Genomic DNA, 23,996 nt, shown 5'->3' on the forward strand with positions numbered 1-23,996 from the left:
ATGAGTATATATGTATGGCTGCATAAGTGTGTGTGTGTGTGTGTGTGTGTGTGTGTGTGTGCATGTGTGTGTGTTAAGGAGGAGGTGGGGAATGATGTCCAAGGCGTGGTCCCCAACCTTTTTGGTACCAGGGACCGGTTTCGTGGAAGACAATTTTTCTATGAATGGGGGGTGGCTCAGGTGTAATGCAAGCAATGGGGAGCGATGGAGAGAGGCAGATGAAGCTTCGCTTGCTCGCCCGCCGCTCACCTCCTGCTGTGCGGCCCCGTTCCTAACAGGCTGAGGACAGTTAACAGTCTGCGGCCCAGGGGTTGGGGACCCCTGGGCTAAGGGACATTTAGATAGAAGTTCCAGTGAGCTGGACATTTACACTTGGAAGTTTCCAGCATACTTACAGTAAGTGAAACAAAGGGAGTAGATGTCATAGTTCTTTTCCATTAAAACATAATTAAATTTCACAAGCAAAGGAGAATTTCAGCTTTTGGGCTTTTTAACAGGCTCCTATTAGTTGAATATTCATGTGCTAGTGACTGGTAAAATTCAGTCTTATCTAAGTTTCTATCTCTCCAAACAGAACAAGCCAGTTTACCTAAACAAAGGAACAAACAAATTAAAAGGAAAAAGACATTTATAGACATCCATCAACCTGGATGCTCTGAGCATTTTATAATAGCTGACATTGAGATAGGTAGATTTTTAAGAACCCAACCAGCTTCCTATACTAACCTGACAAATTTATGACCTGAATGTGTTTAAGCTACTAATTGTGTTCTTTGGATACCTGAGTTCCAATCTTTAGTCACTACGAACACTTATCTTAAAATAAAAATGCACACAGCCCTGCAAATAAACTGGGACAATCAATTTCGTCCCCGGCTCTCACTGCTTCACCTTTGAAATGAGGATAGCAATTCCTGCTTTACACGGTGATTCAGTTATACATACATACATATATATATATATATATATATATATATATATATATATATATCCTTTTTCAGATTCTTTCCCCTTATAGGTTGTTATAAGATATTGAGTATTGTTCCCTGTGCTATATGGTAGGTCCTTGTCATCTATTTTACATACAGTTGTGTGTATGTGTTAATCCCAAACTCCTGATTTTATCCCCCACCCCCTTTCCTCGGTGGTAACTGTAAGTTTGTTTTCTATGTCTGTGGGTCTATTTCTGTTTTGTAAATAAAAAAGAACTCATAATTCTTAAAAGCTTGTTTCTATACTTAAATGGATGCATACGAAGTTAAAGATATGGGATCAACTGTTTGAGTTAAGAAAGAAACAGCATTTTTAAGCAGAAAATATATATGTCCAACTCCCCTGAGGCAAGAATGGTGAAACCAGTTTCACTCAAACACAAAACATTGGCTCAAGACCAAATAAGAAGCATTGCAGCTTTGGAGGAAATGTCAGAGCAAGTTTGAGGCAACTGATTTCAATAATTCTTTTTCTTTTTGCTGGGAGGACAGCCTCCCCGGGCACTGCTGACCCACCCGGGCAGCCGCGGGGTCGTGGCCACCCTGCTAGAGAGTGGGAGTGAACATCTGACCCTGAGACCCTGGAACCTCGGAGCCCACGGGCTGACGCTTCACATGGGTGGATCACAGCACCCCCATGCCAAGGCCCTACAGTTTGGCACCAGTGGGCAGAGCCTGGTCCCCCAAGTGGACCTCAGGTCCCTGGCTCCGCCGCCCTTCCTCACGGCCTGGATATGCCAGCTAGCCCAGAGTGGTTGCAGGGCCCGTCCTTCCTGGGGAGGTGTGGGTGCATGTGACACAGACAAATACAGTGCCCTGCTCACACTTGCCCCAGAAAAACATGAGCTCCTATAGGACTCAGGCAAGCAGCTGCAGGAGAGGACTCCCCCAGCCACCCCAACCGCCGCAGCTCCCGTCAGGGGCGAGGAAGTGGAAAAAAGGGAGTAGGAAGAGAGGGGCTCAGGGTCCCGGCCCAGGGCTGCCAGGTAGGCCCCCCGCGAGGCCCAGGACCTGCCAACCTCTGGGAGGAGGCTTCTCCAAGAGGGGCTTCTCCTTGGCTTCAAGCCGTCTCTGTGCCACCCTCAAGCACACTGGTTGGGAGTGTGCCTCTTACACAAACCAGGTAACTCAGGTTTCCAAGTGGGCAGAAATTCCCCAGGGTGCACTTTGGGAAACGGAAAAAAGGCAGCCCTGATATTTCTACCCATGTGTTCAAATGAAACTCAAGTAACCAACAAAGGACATCCTGTATAGCACAGGGAACTGTATTCAATGTCTTGTAATAACCTATAATGGACGAGAATGTAAAAAAAGAATATATATATTTATATATATATGCATAAGTGAATAACTGTGCTGTAACCTGAATCTAACACAATGGTTATAAATCAACTATATTTCAAAAACACAAAGAAACCCAAGTGATTTCTTCTGTGTTTCTGCAGAAGCAGAGATTTGATTTTCGACTGTGCTTCACCCATCCCCATCAAGTGTTATGTCACACCTGCACCCCAGTCCCTTCCCCAAGGAGCTCATCCCAAGGGGACACAGAGACAGGCAGAGGGTCCCCGGCTCGTGAACGGCTAAGAAGGACAATGGAAGGAGGAGGTAGGAGACTTCAGGGGAGCTTTGGGCTGGGGTCCATGCCCCACACAGAGGTGTCACCCCCGGGTCTGCAGGACCTAGCCTTTGCCCTGGCTAACCACGGGCCAGCCAGGCTGGCATCACCCCAGAAGGCAGGAGAAGAGGTGACACCACAGAGACATCCCGCAAGCTCAGCCTGACAAGCAGGAAGCACGCTGGACGCAGCCACAGGCATCCTTTATCAGAGCATCCCTCATCTGCTTTTAAGAATTGTGGGGGGGCTTCCCTGGTGGCGCAGTGGTTGAGAATCCGCCTGCCAATGCAGGGGACACGGGTTTGTGCCCCGGTCTGGAAAGATCCCACATGCCGCGGAGCGGCTGGGCCCGTGAGCCATGGCCACTGAGCCTGTGCTTCCGGAGCCTGTGCTCCACAACGGGAGAGGCCACAACAGTGTGAGGCCCGCATACCGGGGGAAAAAAAAAAAAAAAAAAAAAGAATTGTGGGGAATGGTGCCAAGGGGGAGGGTGGGGTTAGCATATGTAAGCTTTTATATAGAGAACTGATAAACAACAAGGTCCTACTGTATAGCACAGGGAACTATATTCAATAGCCTGTGACAAACCATAATGGAAAATAATATAAAAAAAGAAGTTATATATATATATGTAAAACTGAATCACTTTGCTGTACAGCAGTAATTAACAAAATAGCGTAAATCAACTATACTTCAATCATTAAAAAAAGAAAACAAAAGCACTGCGGGAAAGAAAACGAGACAAGTAAAATGTACAGAGGAAGCATTTTGAAGATACTCTAGCCAGAAGTGTTCTCCAGCGGCAATCTTTTCATTCCTCCTTAAGACCCAGTCTAATCCATGTCCATGTGTAGCTTGTAAATCACATGTACATTCACAAGCTATTTCCTTGGTAAAATTTCTAAAACATTCTCAAGGAAGATTCCATGGCCAGAGAGCTCAATAAAACCATGGGGACTTAATCTAAACAGAAGGAAATCTAATAACCTTCAGACAAGAAGTCCAATTAGTAACCTGTGACTGAAATGCAAAGAGACAGCAGGCCAGGGAGGTCCAGGCATGGGGCAGGGAGGAGGGGATTGTGACGGAGAGCATGAGAAGTAATCAGAACAGTGGGTGGAGGCACCTCACTGGGACATTGTTCGCTGATGGATGCTTCCTGCCATGGTGAGTTTGCTTCTCTATGCAACCTTCTAACTGCAGGGACTTACGTTTATGAGCACTCAGACCAGGGGGATCCTCTGCTCTGTTGTTCAGGTTCATCAGCCTTTTGGCCAAAGGTCTTAATCAGCTTCCATGGCTTACAAACCATCTCAGGGGTGGTGCAGTACCCAATGGGCACTTAGCCATCCTCCCTGCCTCTGTAATAATACCCGGTGAGCACCAACCATGGCTCCAGACCCGCGGGACATCTCTCTCAGGACTGACTCTTGTATCCAGAGTTAACGACAAGGGCACTGAGGGTTTATGAGGTGAAGCTTTTGCCCAAGGTCATCTGGTCAGTGTATGACAGAGACAAGGGGCACACCTCAGGTGGTCTGATTTCAGAGTCCTTCTCTTGACCACCCAGATACTCCCTTGTGTGATATCTCACAGCCGTAGAAAAAGCGAAAAATGAAGGACTATGTGACAGGAAAGAAAGTCTGATGCACTGATTGAGCATTGGGTGAAAATTATCTGGGAAAGGGAATATTCCCATGGCCTGAAAAATCATAATACAACCAGCAATGGATACTAAAGCCATTGGGTGAAAATTATCTGGGAAAGAGAATATTCTCATGGTCTCAAAGCTCACCCCACAGACTACTTATTAATTAGAAAAGAATAAATACGGTAACGTCATAAAGGAGAGCTCTGGCAGAAATCACCTTAGCCAGGTGAACCGGTCACTACCAATACCAGGTCACGATGATGTGGTGGGACCACTGATGTGAGGCAAATACACGAGGTGTCTACCTGGAGCTAAGCAGGAGGGAAACAGTCAGACAACTGTGAGATACTCTATAAAACAAATGGCTTAGATTCTTAAAAAAAAAGTCAACATCACAAAAAGTTTTGGTTCAGGTTTAAAGAGACATAACCAGATTCAGTGCATGTCATGTAATTGAATTCTAGATAAGGGAAAACAGCTATAAAGAGTACTTTGGGCAACCAGGGGTATTTGAATTGGGACTATATATTAGATAATATTACTTTATCAGTGTTGACTTCCACAGTGATAATGGTATCATAGTATACCATCGTTTAAGAAGACAGTCTATGAACTTAGGAGATATACGCAAAGTATGTCATGATGTCTGCAACTTACTTTCCCATGATTCAGAGACAAAAACTGAACACACATCCATAACACACAAATCCATATTTACAATCTTTCCATGTATGTATCTGTTCACGTGTGTATTTGGGTAAACATCTGGTAACTCTGAGTGAAGATTGTATGTATTCACTGTACTATTTTTCCATTTTCCTATAAATCTGAAGTTTATCAAAAGAAAAGTAGGCAAAAAAGTAAGTGAAGATATTTGTTTGAAGAGTCATAAGGCAAAAGAATTGCTATGCTCTGATATCAGCTAGATAAAAATTCTGTTTTTGGACAAGAACAAAGAACATTAAAAATAAAAGCAATTAGTATGTTAAGATGAGACTTTTGTCTTTTGTTTAAATTACTCTTGTAATATTTAAAAAATCAATCATGATAGCTACAGATGGCAACAAAGTTGCTTAATAAATTTTGCACTAGTGTAAATCAAATCACCTGTTGGTCATTAACTACAGCCACGTTCTTTTTAAGGATGTTTACTATTCTAAACACAAATCTTAATGCAACATGAAATTCATTTCACAATTTCTTCTCGATGGACTTTAGCAGATAAATTAACACACCATTCCTCCCTGGATTTAAACCTGATTTTCAGGTCATTTGTTCCCAGGACCACTACAAGCTCTGTTGTTGGAGATGTTGACTGCACTTGTCCCCCAAGCACGGTCCCAAGGGACCCCATGAACACGGGACTTACTTTTCAGACACTGAGATTCTCTGGAGGTGGGTGGCAGTTAGGCACCCGGGGCAACGCAGCATTGTCCCTGCTGGAAATGGCCCATTACTGCCCCAGTGAATGGCATGAGATCACAGTCCCTGAGAACTCTGGAAAAGACAAGAATAAAAGAGAATATTCACATTCCATTAAAAGTGAGAATTTAAAATTTAAGAATTTTTAAAATATTTTAAAATTTGTATATTTCAAATTTTAAAATGATTTAAAATATTTGGTATGAACTTGAAATGGTCTTTTAAAAATTTTTAATTAACTTTATTGAGAAATAATTTACATACAATAAAATACATGTATTTTAAGTATATAGATTTTGACAAAATGTATACAACTGTGTAACCACCACCACAATCAAGATAGAATTTGAACTTGAAATGGTCTTGATAGTGAGTCTCCCTCCTTCACACACCATCCCACCCTTTAATTTTTAAATAAATACAGGCATTGGGAGGTAGGTCAGGATAAATGGAAAAGTCTCTCAGGCAGGTGTCGACTCACAGAAATGAGTGTGGGGTCAGAGCCATGAGAAGTTCATGGGCTATGCTGATGTTCCAGGGCAGGTGCACAGAGGGGCTCACAGACAGAACCCCGACTTCTGACATCCCAGGAGAACCTCAGGTGGCATAGTCCATGGGGAATAACAAAGTTAGGAAGCTGTTCATCATCCTTGCCAGGATCGTGGTGTGATCCTCAGGAAATTTGAGAGGTCAGGCTGATAACCACTCCTCGTTCCTGGTGGGGTGCACCAGGCTCCAGTGTGGGGTCAAAGTATCATCGATGGCATCCTGAGTCAGAAGGGTCCCTGTGGACCATACCTCAGTCCAGGTGAGGGCAAGGTGATCCCCAGTGGTGATGGGGGCAAGTGTTATGAACAGCATCTTGACACCTGAGATCCACTTGCTTATCTGCAATGTGGGGTTTTCTTGCAGGCATCAGACCCCCAGGATGCTTGTGATCTAGGAGGGCCATGACTGCACAGGTGAGGGGAAGGAGCTGGGTCACCTCTGTGCACCCTACAGAGACTATACCACATGGGGTACAGGGACCCTGCTTTCCTCCATGTTAACACCTAGGTTCTGGGTGAAGTTTGAGGATCTCACCTGCATCTAGGAATTGCCCCTGTCAGGGGGTGTGCCCAGACCCCGGGGATGGCCTGCCCTGTCCCTGCAGGTCCTGAGCCTCCAGACCCCCAGCTGGTTTCTCCTTTGACTTTTCCCATCCACACGGATAAATCACACATCTTCATAAACCTAGCTGAATTCTTAAACAGACATGGGAAGACACTAAATGCAAAAGAATGAGAATCAGTAGCCAAAACAATCTTGATAAAGAAGAATAAGGTTGAAGGTCTCGTATTTCCTGATTTTGAAACTTACTATGAAGCTATAATCATCAAAACAGCGTGGTCTGGGCATAAAGACAGCTATATAGACAGATCAATGGGATAAAATAGAGAGTCTAGAAATAAACCCTTGCATATATGGTCCAGTAATTTTTGACAAGGGTGTCAAGACCAGTCAATGAGGAAAGGACAGTCTTTTCAATTAACAGTGTTGGGAAAACTTGGATATCCACATATGAAAGAATGAAGTTGGGCCCTTACCTTACACCATATATAAAAATTACCTCAAATGGATCAAAAAAACAGTATGTAAGAGCTAAAAGTATAAAACTTTTGGAATAAAACATAGAGGAAAATCTTCATGACGTTGGATTTGTCAATGATATCTCGGGTATGTCACCAAAAGCACAAGCAACAAAAAACTGGACCTCATCAAAATTAAAACCTTCATATCAAATGATACCAAAAACAGAGTGAAAAGGCAACCAATGAGATGGGAGAAAATATTTGCAAATCATATATCTGATAAGTGATTAATATCCAGAATATATAAAGAACTCCTACAACTCAACAGAAAACCCAAACAACCCAGTTTAAAAATGGGTAAAGAACTTTCATAGCCATTTCTCCAAAGAAGATATACAAATGGTCAATAAGCACATGAAAAGATGCTCAACATCAGTAATCACTAGAGAAATGCAAATTGAAACCACAATGAGATACCACTTCATAGCCATTAGGATGATTATTTAAAAAGAAAACAGAAAATCACAAGTGTTGGTAGGGATGTAGGGAAATTGGAACCCTTTTCCATTGCTGGTGGGAATGTAAAATGGTACAGCCTCTATAGAAAACAATATAGTGGTCCCTCAAAAACTTAAACAAAGAATTACCATATGATATAGCAACTCTACTTCTGGGTTTATCTGTTCAAGCAGAGACTTGAACAAATATTTGTACAGCCTTGTTGACAGCAGAATTATTCACAATAGGGACTTCCCTGGTGGCACAGTGGTTAAGAATACGCCTGCCAATGCAGGAGACATGGGTACGAGCCCTGGTCCAGGAATATCCCACATGCCGTGGAGCAACTAAGCCCATGCTCCATGAATACTGAAGCCTGTGTACCTAGAGCCCATTCTCCGCAACAAGAGAAGCAACCACAATGAGAAGCCCGTGCACCCCAACGAAGAGTAGCCCCTGATCACTGAAGCTAGAGAAAGCCTGCGCAGCAACGAAGACCCAACACAGCCAAAAATAAATAAATAAAATAAATAAAAATTAAAAAAGAATTGAAGATGCTGTCTGAGACCCCAAAAGTGTGATGTGACATACCTCCGTTTAAAAAAAAAAGGAAAAGAATTATTCACAATAGCAAAAAGGTGGAAGTAACTCAAGTACCCATCAATGAGTGAACACATAAACAAAATAAGGTCTATCCATACAAGGAAGGAAATTCATTTAAGCGATATCATATGATATTTGTCTTTGTCTGACTTACTTCACTCAGTTGACAATCTCTAGGTCCATCCATTTTGCTGCAAATGGCATTATTACATTTTTAAAAATACTTATTTACTTATTATCTATTTGGATGCACTGGCTGTTAGTTGTGGCAGGCGGGCTCCTTAGTTGTGGCTCCAGGGCTCCTTAGTTGAGGCTCGTGGGCTCTTTATTTGTGCATGTGCACTCTTAGTTACGGCATGCATGTGGGATCTAGTTCCCTGACCAGGGATTGAAGCTGGGCCCCCTGCATTAGGAGCATGGAGGCTTATCCACTGCACCACCAGGGAAGTCCCCTCATTCTTTTTTTATGGCTGAGTAATATTCCATCATATATATGAACCACATCTTCTTTATCCATTCCTCTGTTGATGGACATTTAGGTTGCTTCCATGTCCTGGCTACAGTAAATAGTGCTGCAATGAACGTTGGGGTGCATGTATCTTTTCAAATTATGTTTTCTCTAAATCTATACCCAGGAGTGGGACTGCTGGATCACATGGTAGTTCTATTTTTAGTTTCTTAAGGAACCTCCATATTGTTCTCCATGGCGGCTGTACCAGTTTACATTCACACCAACAGTGTAGGAGGGTTCCCTTTTCTCCACACCCTTTCCAGCATTTATTGTTTGTAGATTTTTTGATGACGGCCATTCTGACCGGTGTGAGGTGATACCTCATTGTAGTTTTGATTTGCATTTCTCTAATAATTAGTGATATTGAGCATATTTTCATGTGCTTTTTAGCCATCTATATGTCTTCTTTGGAGAAATGTCTACTTAGATCTTCCAAAATGTAGAAAACAAACTTATGGTTACCAGGAGGTAAGGAGGGGGAGGGATGAATTGGAAGATTGGGATTGACATATGCACAGTACTATATATAAAATAGATAACTAATAAGGATCTACTGTATAGCACCGGGAACTCTACTCAATACTCTGTAATGGCCTATATGGGAAAATAATCTAAAAAAGAGTGGATACATGTATACATATAACTGATTCACTTTGCTGTACACCTGAAATTAACACAACATTGGAAATCAACTATACTCCAATAAAAAATTTTTTAAAAAGGGAGGAAATTCTTACACTTGTTACAACATGTATGAACCTTGAGGACATTATAAGTGAAATAAGCTAGTCATAAAAGGACAAACATTGTATGATTCCACTTATGTGAAGTAGCCAGAGTAGTTAAATTCTTAGGGGCACAAAATAGAATGGTAGTTGTCAGGGGCTGGGAGATGAGGAATTGTGAGTTAGGATTTAATGGATAAAGAGTTTCAATGGGGTAAGATGAAAAAGTTTTAGGAAGGGATGGTGGTGATGGTTGCACAACAATGTGAATGTACTTAATACTACTGAATGGACACTTAAAATTGGTTAAAATGGTACATTTTATCTTATGTATATCTTCCCATAGTAAAATATTTTCAAAATAAACAAACACACAAAAGAATGAGAATCAAATTAAAGACTGTTCCATTGGCCACACAGCATTCAAAGAGAAATATATTTTAAGACAGGGGGTGAGGGGAGTAAAATTTGGAACCTAGGACTATATGGACAAAAGGTGATGTATGTATGCAGACACACAGAGGCTCAGAAAATTCATTGTCCACAGACTCCTGAAAACATTTACAGAGAAAATACTCAAATAAAAAGAAAAATAAATCCAACAGGAAAAGGTGAGATACAATAAGCACTGGTGAGTTAAAAGAAATGGTATTTAGTATTTATTTAGATTATTAATCAACTGATTGTTATTAAAAACTAAAGGTTAAAAATAAAAGGACAAAGTGAGTTATATTATTCTAAGATTAAAAATGAAAATCTTAAAGTAATATTAATAGTCAACAAAATAAAACCAATGTTTAAGGCTAGTCTGACCTTATAAATTTACCACATTATAAATTAAAGAGAAAAATCAGATGACCATTTCAAAAGATATACACTGATATAATTCAACATTCATTCATGATAAAAGAAAATATCTCTTAGCAAAGTAGGAATAGAAAAGAAGCTCTTTAACCTGATATAGGATATCTTTCAAAAAATGACTACAAATATTACACTTAATGGTGAAATGTTGAATAATGCTAACTGCCTCTCCTTTAAGATCAGGGATAAGATAAGGTCACACTATCACCACTGAAGGTCACCAATCTCCTCGAAGTCTTAGTCAGTGCAGTAAGGACACATAAGTTAATTAATTAAAATAAAAGGTATGAGAAGTTTAAAAGAAAGGAGAAACCTGTCATTATTTGTGGATAATATGACTTTATACATAGAAAATAATCTTGCTGATAAATTATTAGAGTTAATAAAAGTTTTCAGATATAAAATTAATACACAAAATCAATTCTGTATGAACCAGAAAGATTTCAAGATCAAGCAAAAAATGCCATTTATAATAGCATCAATATAAAGTATGCAGGACTGAATGCAACAAAAAGTGTACAGAAACCTCATGGAGATAAAGTAGGTCTGAATAAGTGGAGATATAGATTAGGAAACATTATACTTCTATAGGTTCAATATAATTACATTCAATATCTTAAAGGGCATGTGTGTAGGAGGGTATGGGGGGGTGTGCACATGTGTACGACTTGCAAATTAATTCCAAAGTGTATTTAGAAGCTCAAAGTCCAATGCACATCGAAGAAAAAGAGTGAGGTGGAGAAAGGCCCTACAGGGTAACCAGACTCATCACAAAATGACAGAAGTTAAGAGAGTGTGTCATTGGTACAGGGAAAGACACATAGAGAAGCGGCCCAGAATAGAAAACCTGAAAAAGGATCACATATATATGGACATTTGATACATGACAGATGATTTTACAGATCAGTTGGAAAAGAACAGACTTTGCACTATATAATGCTAAGACAAGTGATTATGCAAATTGAATAATGAAATTGGACCCCCACCATACCAAAAATAAATTTCTAAGTTAAGGCTAAACTACATAAATTCTAGAAGAGAATATAGGAAATTTCTTATGACTTGGAGGAAGAATTTTTTAAATAAGACCAAACAAGAGCACATCATAAAGGAAATGAATGATAAGTATGGCTAAAATAAATTATAAACTGCTTCACGTGAAAAGTATTAAAACTGTTAAGAAAGTGAGTAGACAGACCACATACTGTGAGGAGATATTTACCAAACATATCACTGATTAAGGAATGGTACTCAGATGATTTAAAGCATTCCTAAGATTTAATAAGAAAAGACAAACAACCCAATGGAAAAATGGGCCATCGAAATAAGTAGAAATTTTGCAGAAATGCAAGAACAAAAAAGTGATAGACACGGAAAAAATTCTGACAATCTAATTTTTATGAAAATAAATGAAAAATAAGACCGCATAGAGATAATAGTTTATACCTACCAGACTGGGAAAAAATTTTAAATGAACAATGCCATGTATGGACAATAATATGGAGAAAATGTAACTTTCTTTTGATGCTGGTCAAAGGCAAACGTGGTGCAATTGTTTGTGGCACAAACTGCATGTCCTGACCTAGATGTAATGCACTTGCATCCCAGGAACTCTCCCACATCCTTTGGTCCTCACACGCATGCACCAGAGGGCAGACACAAGCTCCTATTAGCACAGAAACCACCAAATGCTCATCAACTACAGAATGGAATCCGAATTTCAGGGAAAATGAGTACATGGTGGCTACAGGCATCAACCTGGCTGGATAGATAAACTATATTAAGGGAAAGAAGCAAGCCACAGAAGAATGCACACAATCCACTTATATAAAGTGCAAATAGCAGGCAGATCCAGGCACTGTTTAGCTAGGCAATCTAGACGGCCCCAGACTTACGATGGTTCCACTTACAGTTTTTCGACTTTAAGATGGTGTGACATTTATATGCATTCAGTAGAAACTGTACTTCAAAATTAAAAAAAAATTATTTTATACTGAAGTATAGTTGATTAAAAATGTTGTTTGTTTCAGGTGTACAACAGAGTGATTCAGTTATACATATACATGTATCTATTCTTTTTCAAATTCTTTTTCCATTTATGTTATTACAGAGTATTGAGAAGAGTTCCCTGTGGTATACAGTAGGTCCTTGTTAGTTATCCATTTTAAATATTGCAGTGTGTACATGTCAATCCCAAACTCCCAATCTGTCCCTCCCCCCATCCTTTCCCCAGGGTAACTGTAAGTTCATTCTGTAAGTCTGTGAGTCTGTTTCTGTTTTGTAAATAAGTTTGTATCTTATTTTTTAGATTCCCCATATAAATGATATCATATGATTTTTGTCTTTCTCTGTCTGACTTACTTCACTTAGTATGATAATCTCCAGGTCCATCCATGTTGCTGCAAATGGCATTATTTCATTCTTTTTTATGGCTGAGTAATATTCCATTGTAGATATGTATCACATCTTCTTTACCCATTCCTCTGTTGATGGACATTTAGGTTGCTTCCTTGTCTTGGCTATTGTAAACAGCACTGCAATGAACATTGGGGTGCATGTATCCTTTTGAACCATGTTTTTCTCTGGATATATACCCAGGAGTGGGATTGCAGGATCATATGGTAGCTCTTGAATTTTGATCTTTTCTCAGGCTAGTGATAAGCAGTACGATCCTCTCTCGAGATGCTGGGCAGTGGCAGTGAACCACCCCATCACAAGGGTAAACAACCGATATACTTACAACCATCTTGGACCCAGACAGCCATTCTGTTTTTTGATTTAAGTACAGTATTCAATAGATTACATGAGATATTCAACCCTTTATTATAAAATAGGCTTTGTGTTAGAGGATTTCTCCCAACTATAGGCTAACATAAGTGTTTTGAGTATGTTTCAAGGAAGCTGGGCTAAACTATGATTTTTGGTAGGTTAGATGTATTAAATGCATTATTTATTTGTTTGTTTACTTATTTTTGGCTGCTTTGGGTCTTTGTTGCTGTGCACAGGCTTTCTCTAGTTGTAGCGAGTGGGCGGGCTACTCTTCATTGCAGTGCACAGGCTTCTCATTGCGGTGGCTTCTCTTGCTGCGGAGCATGGGCTCTAGGCACGCAAGCTTCAGTAGTTGTGGCACATGGGCTCAGTAGCTGTGGCTCATGGGCTCTAGAGCGCAGGCTCAGTAGTTGTGGCACATGGGCTTAGTTGCTCTGTAGCATGTGGGATCTTCCTGGACCAGGGCTTGAACCTGTGTCCCCTGTATTGGCAGGTGGATTCTTAACCACTGCACCACCAGGGAAGTCCTTACATGCATTTTTTTTTTTTTTTTTTTTTTTTTTTTTTTTTTTTTTTTTTTTTTTTTTTTTGTGGTATGCGGGCCTCACTGTTGTGGCCTCTCCCTTGCGGAGCACAGGCTCCGGATGCGCAGGCTCAGCGGCCATGGCTCACGGGCCCAGCCGCTCCGCGGCATGTGGGATCTTCCCAGACCGGGGCACGAACCCGTGTCCCCTGCATCGGCAGGCGGATTCTCAACCACTGCGCCACCAGGGAAGCCCCTTACATGCATTTTTGACTCGAGATATTTTCCATTTATAATGGGTTTATTGGGATGTAACCGCATCATAAGTTGAGGGAGATCTGTGTAAACATATGTGATTTAGGACAGGGGTGACCTCTGTGGGTTGGGGACAGAGGACATCCATGAATTCTGGGGTACAATTGTGTTCCTCCTGTGTAATGGGTGCATGGCTGTGTATTTTGTTCTTTAAACCATCCACATAGTTTTCAATGCACTTTCTTTGTCCATATGCTATTGTTTATAATAAAAAAAGAGAGAGAAAGAAAACAGTCATATGCAGAGCAAAAAATCCTAAAAGGTCCTTATGAAAAAGACTAATAACAAAGGTATAGGAATCATCTGAAAAACCTATAAAACTCCACTGAAAAACATGAATGAACACCCACCCAATAAAGGGAGAATATTTCCTGGACAAGTAGACAGACAGTACTGCAATATCAATTAGTCTGTAATTAATCTTTAAAACCAGTAGAATCTCAACAGATTTTGCAGCAATCTTAAAAAGCCACTTCTAAGATTCCTAGAGAAGGAATGTCAAGGCCAGGTGAAAGAGAAGAGGGCTAGTTGTACCAAATTTTAATTTTACTGACTTGCTTCGGACCATGAACCTGTCAGTGTAAAACACCCAGTGGTCTGGACAAACAACCAATTTGTTTCTCAATACATTTGGGCCCAAGACGAAAGGGGAAGTAACCAGGCACTAAACTGAGTTGCAGAGGCAGACCCGCTAGCGGACAGCCTGGGCACAGCCCTGGCATCCTTGGCGCTGGGTCCTGGAGCCTACAGAAGCCCGTGCCAGGCATGGAGGTGGGTGGAAAGGGACCCACAGAAGCGGGACCACATGGGGCTGATCAATTCTGCTCTCAAGCCTCCACAGAGAGAGGTGCCTTTGTCTGAAGTGCCAGGTGGGATAAAAAGTCTCCCACAATAGTATTTCAGAATCAGGTAGGCAAACTACTGAGTACTACTGAGTATTATATATAGAATGGATAAACAATAAGGTCCTACTGTATAGCACAGGGAACTATACTCAATATCCTGTGATAAACCATAATTGATTGAAAGAAAAAAATATATATATATAAATGAATCACTCTGCTATACAGTAGGAATTAACACAGCATTGTAAATCAACTATACTTCAATAAAATAAATTTTAAATAACTTCTCCCCCAGGTTCATCATCCACTTCATGCTAGTGGATGGCATAGAAACTCTAGCAGAGGTGATGATTATGGTTTTTCACTGCAGCTCCTATTTACTGAGCACGTACTACACACAAGGTACCAGGCTGAATGCATCACAGGATTTCTTTTAATCCCACAAGAACCCCGAGAGGGAGGTCTCCCGTCCCAGGTTGAATGTCTGTTCTTCATGAAGCTTCTCTGTTCCTCCCAGCATCTCCTGGGCTCCCAGAGCTCCTCGGATGCCTGGCTCACTTGCTGTAAAAACACAGGGCCCTCCTCCACACATAACCTTCACCCACATGTGTTGCGACAGGCTTTCTTTCTTAGCCTTCCTCAGAGCTTTAAAAGAAAAGCGAATTTCTATGAAACAGGCTTTAATTCACAAACTGACCACTCAGTTCTTCTGCTACTCAGGAAGGCACAGAAAAAAAGTGGAGGCCTCAGTCCTCCTGGAACCCAGTTTGATTTCCAGTTCTCTAAGGGAATGAAAACTTGCAGCATGTCCTGGCTAAAGTTCAAGAAATTTAAATTCAGGAAAAGTCTGTAACAACTTCTGGAAACAAAAGGGAGATTCTCTTTTTGTACTGTAAGATATTACAAGCACAGAATATGTCTGTAATAAATTATGTAAAGATTTGGGAGGCTGAAGTGCTTTTCAACATGCAAGTTCCTCCATAGAGAAATGCAAGAACATTGCAGTGATTTAAAAGCAAATTTAGGACTTCCCTGGTGGCGCAGTGGTTGAGAGTCCACATGCCGATGCAGGGGACACGGGTTCACGTGCCCGTCCGGGAAGATCTCACATGCCGCGGAGCGGTTAGGCCCGTGAGCCACGGCCGCTGAGCCTGCGCGTCCAGAGCCTGTGCTCCGCAACGGGAGAGGCCAAAACAGTGAGAGGCCCGTGTACGGCGAAAAAAAAAAAAAAGCAACTTTAGATCAAGAACATAGTGAGGGGAGAGAAAGGCTATCAGCCAAAAGGAAGGCTGTTGATGCTTTGCATGCACTTTAGTTCTGGAAGACAAGTTTCTAAAATCAAATAGCCGTATTGCTGTCTTGAAAGGCAGGATGTGGCTGGCCTGGACATCGTGATGGTGAGGCCCTGGGACGCCACTTCAACTCTGCTTCATCTATTACCACGGGCTTGGGCTGTTCCAAGGGTCCTGGTAGAGACCGATGGGGAGGACCCTCTGAAAATACTCTGGGGATGGAAGGGGGCTCACAGCTGTAAGGTGACATTATTCTAAAGTAAAAATATATGCACAAGCTGCTTGTAAATTTTGGAGATTAATCCTTTGTCAGTTGCTTCATTTGCAAATATTTTCTCCCATTCTCAGTAATCCCACTACTGGGCATATACCCTGAGAAAACCATAATTCAAAAAGAGTCATGCACCAAAATGTTCACTGCAGCTCTATTTACAATAACCAGGAGATGGAAGAAACCTAAGTGTCCATCAACAGATGAATGGATAAAGAAGATGTGGCACATATATACAATGGAATATTACTCAGCCATAAAAAGCAACGATATTGAGTTATTTGTCATGAGGTGGATGGACCTAGAGCCTGTCATACAGAGTGAGGTAAGTCAGAAAGAGAAAAACAAATACCGTATGCTAACACATATATATGGAATATAAGAAAAAAAAAAAGGTCATGAAGAACCTAGGGGTAAGACGGGAATAAAGACACAGACCTAATAGAGAATGGACTTGAGGATACGGGGAGGGGAAAGGGTAAGTTGGGACAAAGTGAGAGAGTTTCATGGACATATATACACTACCAAATGTAAAATAGATAGCTACTGGGAAGCAGCCACATAGCACAGGGAGATCAGCTCAGGGAGATCAGCTCTGTGCTTTGTGACCACCTAGAGGGGTGGGATAGGGAGGGTGGGAGGGAGGGAGACGTAAGAGAGAAGAGATATGGGGATATATGTATATGTATAGCTGATTCACTTTGTTATGAAGCAGAAACTAACACACCATTGTGAAGCAATTATACTCCAATAAAGATGTTAAAAAAATATATATATATATGCACAGAAAGGGGCTAAAGATGAAAGAAGACCAAGCACACTCCCAGGCCCGACTGTTGGCAGACAGCAGGTAAAAAGGAGCTGCGGTCACCCAGTAGGGTAGCCAGGCTGCCAGCTGCCCAGAGGCTGCCCGATAGACTCCAGGTGGCCCCAGGCAGGTCACCACACACAAGGGCTCTCTGGCCTCCCTGGGGGTGGCCTCTTCCCTCAGACCACCCAGATCCTGGTGCCTCCCACTCCCACCTAGGTTCTGCTGTGTTTTTCCATCGGGTTTCCCTCTACGTATCCTAACGCCCCTCTGCCCTTCACAAGCCAGGGTCCCTTCAAGTCCCTTATCCTGCAAGAAATCTTTGCTGATCATTCAACCAGCAAACTTTCACTGACCACCTACTTTGCGAGGAGCCATGGGAGGTGGGGTAGAAATAAAGCAGGTTGGTTATTTTCTCTGAACACCCTGTGCCTTGAAACGGGAGAGGGGCTGGGAGAGCAGGGCCTGCAGGTCAGCCTGCTTCCTGCTGAGCCTCAGGGGCCCAGAGAAGAGAGAGGAGATGCTGGGCTTGGAACCTACACCCTGAGGAATTCCCAAGAGAAGGGGCAGGGACCTGGTATTTATTGAGTGACTGCTCTGTGCACCTGGACTGGGTGTTCATGAGTTCCCTCAGGGCATTCTCACACCTGCAGCTGAGGAGGGGGCTGGGGGGGCACAGACCTCTCCTTCCACTTCTCCCTGGAGAATTCTCAGCAGCGTGAACTGCACCTGCAAAGACGATGCCCTGCATGCTTCCTGACCCCCTTGCCAATCCCACTATCAGCTCCGAGATGGATAATACTTTTTCTTTCAGCTTTTTCCCCCTACTTGCTTTAAATTGCCTAAGCACACTCACCATGTGGACTTCATACCAACCTTGGGGCCCACTGGTGGCTCAAGGGGACACCAGGATTTCAGAGAGGCCCCCTTACCTCTGCCTTGCCTGTTTCCCAAGGCAGCTTCTCCTCATCCTTTGGCTTTAATGCTCCCTCCTCAGAGAGCCCTCCCAGAACCACTCTTTATAAAGGATACTCGCTGACCTTTATCCTCAATTACTCACCCTCTCTATTTTCTGTGGATAATCTACAATTACCCTGCTTATCAGTTTACTCATATGTGGGTCAGCGACCATCACTAGGTGGGTGTCCCAGGAGGGCTGTGACCCGGGTCACCACATGGGGAGACTGCATGCAGGCCAGAGGGCTTGCTCTGGGCCTAGGGTTCCATCTAGGATGCCAGCTGCTTTCCTTGTGGGCTCTGCCGGGCTGGAAGGCATCAGGACAACCCATGGGCGCCCATCTCTGTAGGATCTGAAATGACTCTCTCGGCTCTGCAGAATCACTCCTATACACTGTTCACGCTGCACCAGGTTCACGAAACTGGCCCTGAGCAATCAGCCCTTGACAGTTTTCCTTTCCTTTAACAATCTAAAGCATTTCCAGTGGGTGCGTCCCAATTTCACATTTCCACTGTTTATTACCTTGAAATTTCCCCTACTTTTTTCTGAAGTCAAAGCCTTGATTTTCCAACTCAGAGCCAGAGTTTCATCCTTGTAGGAAGGGTAAAGAAGGTGCTCAGTGAATGGCAATGAAGAAACCCCCCAACTTCTAACAAGATGTGTCAGCATCCTTTACATGGGTCCCACTCCAGTGGAAGCCAATCTGCTCCACCAGCCTGGCTGTCAAAGCAGTGATATTGATGCAGCTGCCGGGAGACTGTACTCACCCGTGTTCCCCAGCTCTGCTCCCTGCAGCGTCACAGCACCCCACCTGATGGTCCGGAACCCAGGCCAGTCAGCTTGCTCAGGACCACACAGCAAAGCACCCAGCTGTGCCCAGCCACTCACTCCATTCCTGCCCTTCCAGCTGTCATCCCTGGGGCATTGTTGTTTTTTGTTTGTTTGTTTGAAGGTGGCAACCTACAAGCATTTTATTATTAAAAGGAACAAAATGTGTGCATCATGGGAAAAAGAAGGGGTCCTTCTGTCCCCTCAAGGGTGGTGGGCAAAGTAGACCCCAGGGTCTCAAGCGGGTTGGAATCTGACAAAAGTACAAAAGTGGTCACTGTCCAGGCAATATTGGCCTGCCAGACATTTACCTCCTCATACACATCTAGGGCTATGTGGAATTGGGCATGCATGAGGCTGCAGGGCATGCAGTGCCGCTCTGCCCTGGAAAACCTGACACGGGGCCCTCTGAGACCAACTCACAGACAGAGGCAAATATTACACCTGCTGGTCTCTGGGTCCTAGCTGTTGCCTCTTGTCGCCTAGAAGTGAGCCCTTCAGCCCCTAATTGCTTCCCCCATGCCTGGATCTGGGAGCAGGACAGGGTCCACGAAGGGAAAATGCCAGGCCAACCCTGTCAGGAGGAGCCCTCTGGACCAGTCTGTGCCTCCACGTGGCCACAGAGGCCCAGGGTCTGTGATTTTAGGGCCTCAGGGGTGACTGCAGACCAGGTTTTGAGAAGATCAGACATAGAGCTGCTTGAAATGGAAAAGTCTTCTGTTTGACCTTGAAGCAGAAAAGGGATTTTTTGAGCATCTCCAACATGCCAGCCACAGTACATTTGCTCCATCCTTATATTTGACCATAATTCTGTGCCACAGGGCATGCCTACTTTAATGACCACCTCTCCTGAGCCTAGAGGAATTAAGTAACCTGACCAGGGTCACACAGCAGTAAGTCACCTAGAATCTGAATGCAAGTCAAAGCTTTGACATTGTGCCTCTTCTTGAGATGCTCTGAGGTGCTAATGATATTTTATCCTGCTGTCGGAAGGCCATGGTCAGCTCATACCCATGTTCCTGGAGCCCCAGAGGCGTTTTGCCTGCCTGAAGGTCCTTCTGTGATAACCAAGCCCACAGGCCTGTTTACTGCTCCTCCAGAGAGGGCTTTGCTTGCTCTCCCAACAATAACAGTCAAGCGTTCTTCTTTCCTAACCTCTCCCTTCGCCACCGGGGATATTTTCTATTTCAAAATGGTTGAAATTATACTGTGACAATTACATTCCTTATTCAAGATGAAAATTTTTTTCATATCAGGAATGAAAACGGTTACTCTCCTGTTCTTTATTAAACTGGGAAATTTTTACACGGAAGCTAAGCAGCGGAAACACTTTTTATTCTAACATCTCGACCTTTATCAACCTTTGATACCTTTAATTTATGTTGTTTCCCTGGTATTGTGACCTCTGCTGGGAGACAGGCAAAAGCGGTAAGGCTCCCCATTGTGACTGCCCCAGGGGAGGTGACCCTCCTTCAGGACCCCATCCTCCCACCCCAGCTCCTCTGCTTCCAGATGACCCGACCCGGCTGCACGGAGCAGTGGTTCCCAAAGTGGGTGCCTGGACCACCGCATCAGCATCACCTGGAGATTTGTTAGAAATTAATGTTCTCAGGCTCCACGCAGAACCTGCTGGATCAGAAACCCCAGGGGAGCTGCCTATCGTTGTTATCATGAGCCCTCCGGTTGGAGAACCACTGAACTAGCCACTGCACACCCCCTGGGCCTGGCCTCCACTCATTCCATCCCCTCTCTCTTCTCACGCAGTCTCAGGAACTCATCCTTTTTTGTTTCCCAAGAGACCCACCTTCTGCAATTATCCCTTTGCCCCTCCCCCCTTCCCAATCCCTGCAAGCTCCTCCTCTCTGCTAGTTTTTTTCCTCAGCTTGTTTCAAACACAATGGGGTGGGGGGGGTGGGGGCTCTTCTTGAAAAGGGATCTTTTATCTGACCTCCTGTCCCATAGAGACAACTCCCTCCTTGCTGTATTACCTTGGCAACTTATTCTTTTTATGCATGATGTTTTCCTTTCTAAAAGTAGGAGTAATAGTACCTGTTAAACAGATAAGGTTGTAAGAGTTTAATGAGATAACGTTAATAGAGGGGATGTGGTGTGGGGATTAATTCCGGCTGTCTTGGAATCAGCCTCAGCTGTTTTGCTGATGTAAGAGGTGTATCGTAATGCAGTGATGAATATTGATACATTTTTTTGATCCATGAGTCCAAGGTGAATTTCAGGGTGGGTTGGGCCAGCTTGTCAGCATTGTTTATGGATAACAGTGAGATGGATGGTTTTTATCTAGTTTCAGTGAGGTGGAGGGAGGGCTGTGATGCTGAAGCTGGTCTTGTAGCAATAATGTGCCTATGTGACTGGCGGGATATAAGAAGTCCCGGCTGAGACTCCATTTGAGCTGCCTCATTTTGAGGCGTTCCTTGCAACCACCTATTATTCCAAGAGAGAAGTTACGTCTGGCCTCCGCTGCAGGGGAGGCCAGTTGGAGGGAGCCTCTTCCTGGTAGGCAGCCTTTGGGTCCAAAGCAGTCCCGACCCTCATGTTTGTTACTGTATTATATCCTTTCTCAGCAATAACCTGTGGACTCGTAAGTATTGTCGTTTGGGGCCTTATGAGTCTTCTTTAGCAACAGAGTGCTGTCTGGCTGCCACTGTTAGTATAGGTGACATTACAGTTATTTTTCCTTCTGCCACGTTATCAAACACAATTCCTTGTTGAACTGCTCACAAGAATTGTTGTACATTGCTCTCTTCATCCCTTCCTCCATTCTCTGCACTCCCATATCCCCTACCCAACTCCGGATCTTGTCCCTACTACCCAAGCGAAACCAGAGTCACAAAAGTCACCAAGTCACTAACCTTTCAGCCCTTAGTTTACACAACAGAACACAGCTGCCATCTGGAACTATTCTTTATACACAATACCATCATCCTTCATGATCTGATTCCTCCTCATCTCCCCTCTACTTCAGTTTCTCTCAATGATCCCTTTTTCCAAAATACTATGGGTGTTCTCCCAAATCTGTCTCTGGCTCAGCTCTCTCCTTCAGATAACTGATCCATTCAGATGACTCCCAAGTTTCTTGTCTTGTTTCCTTTTCTACTCTTCAATTCACAACTCCCTGAAAGTATGTCCACTTGTACACTGGTACCTCAAAGTCAGGAGAACTTATCTTCCTTATAAAACGTGCCTGTTGACCAGATCAATTAAGATTTAAAAACTGAATTCTCCCTTCCCTTCACCCTCTCCATCTCCATGGGCCCTTTAGGTGTCTCTCTTTCTCTATGAGTTAGTCTTTCCTCTCCTCTCTTTTCTTCTTAGTCTCTCACCTCTCCTCTTTTCTCCCCAACCTGCGCAACCATAAAATCCTGACATTGATAGAGAATGGCCTTCTTCCATTTTCCCTGCTTATTCTCTTGACACCACCATTACTGGGCTACCCGACTTCATGCAGTGGTGTAACAGGATGGCTTGAAGAGTTGCCTCTGAGACCTCACACCTTGCCAACTTGAAGGTATAATGAGAAAGAAGATATCTCCATCATAGCCTCAAATGTCTCCAGGAAGATGTTTGTTAATTACAAATGGTAACTTTACACTAGAGACACTTGGCAGATACAAACTTAATCAAATGATCAAGGTTAATGCAATGGACTAATTGTTCACATTCCACCCCAAATCATATGTTGAAAATCTAACCCCCAAGGTTATGAGGAGGTGAGGCCTTTGGGAGGTGATTATGTCATAAGGGTGGAACCTTCATGAATGGAATTAGTGCCCTTATCAGAGACCCCAGAGAGCTCTCTCACTCTCTTTTGGCCATGTGAGGATACAAGGAGAAGCTGGCAGTCTGCAAAATCTCTCATGAATATGGATGCAAAAATCCTTAACAACATATTAGCCAACAGAACAAGCATATATAAAAATAACTATACACCATGATCAAGCAGGGTTTATTTTAGGGATGCAATGCTGGTTCAGTATTTGACAGTCAAGTAATGCAGTCCACCATATTAACAGACTAAGAAGAAAAATTACATGATCATATATGATGCATAAAAAATTTGACAAAATTTAACACCCCTTCAAGGTAAAAATTCTGAGAGAAATAGGAATACAAGGTAACTTCCTCAATTTAAGAAAGAGTATCTATAAAAAACTACAACTAACATACTTAATAGTGAAAGTCAGAATGCTTTTCTGCTAAATTGGGAACAAAACAATGACACCTACTTTCATCACTCTTATTCAATATAGTGCTAGGTGTTCTAGCCAGTTTAACAGATAAGAGAAGGAAATAAACAGCGTACATTGGCAGGAAGGAGACAAAACTTCTGCTACTTCTAGATGACATGATGTTCTATGTAGAAAATCTCAAGGAATCTACAAAAACTCCTAGAACAAAGAAATGCGGAAGGCAAGGTCCCATGATGCAAAATCAACATACAAAAATCTAGTGTATTTCTCTATGTTATCAATGAACACATGGACACTGAAATTAAAAATACAATATTATTTATAATTACTCATTTAAAAATGAATATTTAGTTTATGTATAGGACTTGTATTTTGAACACTACAAAATAATGATGAAAGAAACTGAAGATCTAAATAAATGAAGAAACACAATGTGTCCATGGCTTGGAAGACTCAACATGCTAATACTAATGTACTAATATGAAGGTGCTAATACTCTTCAGATTGTTATACAGTTTTAGTGCAATTCCTGTCAAAACGCAGAAGGTTTTTTCGTAGATATAGATAAGATTGTCATAATACTTATGTGGAAAGTCAATGGAATGTTAATAGTTAAAACCATTTTGAAAAAGATGAATAAAGTGGGAGGAATCAATCTACACAATATTAAGGTTTACCATACAGCTACATGGTGAGAGAGACATAGAGACTGATGGAAAAGAATAGA

The 23,996-nt window shown here is 42.6% G+C and overlaps 1 protein-coding gene across 5 annotated transcripts in view; it reads right to left on the bottom strand.

The window, feature by feature from the left end:
* Nucleotides 1-23,996, bottom strand: part of LOC131752016 (OTU domain-containing protein 7A) — a 382,320-nt gene that overhangs the window by 181,763 nt on the left and 176,561 nt on the right. For all 5 annotated transcript variants that reach the window (XM_067029451.1, XM_059056030.2, XM_067029450.1 and 2 more), the window contains one exon: nucleotides 5,631-5,758. The gene's annotated coding sequence lies outside the window, so the exon portion shown is untranslated. The remainder of the gene's footprint in view (nucleotides 1-5,630; nucleotides 5,759-23,996) is intronic.

The sequence above is a fragment of the Kogia breviceps genome, chromosome 3 (assembly GCF_026419965.1).
Source record: "Kogia breviceps isolate mKogBre1 chromosome 3, mKogBre1 haplotype 1, whole genome shotgun sequence".
In the NCBI taxonomy this organism is placed as follows: domain Eukaryota; kingdom Metazoa; phylum Chordata; class Mammalia; order Artiodactyla; family Physeteridae; genus Kogia; species Kogia breviceps.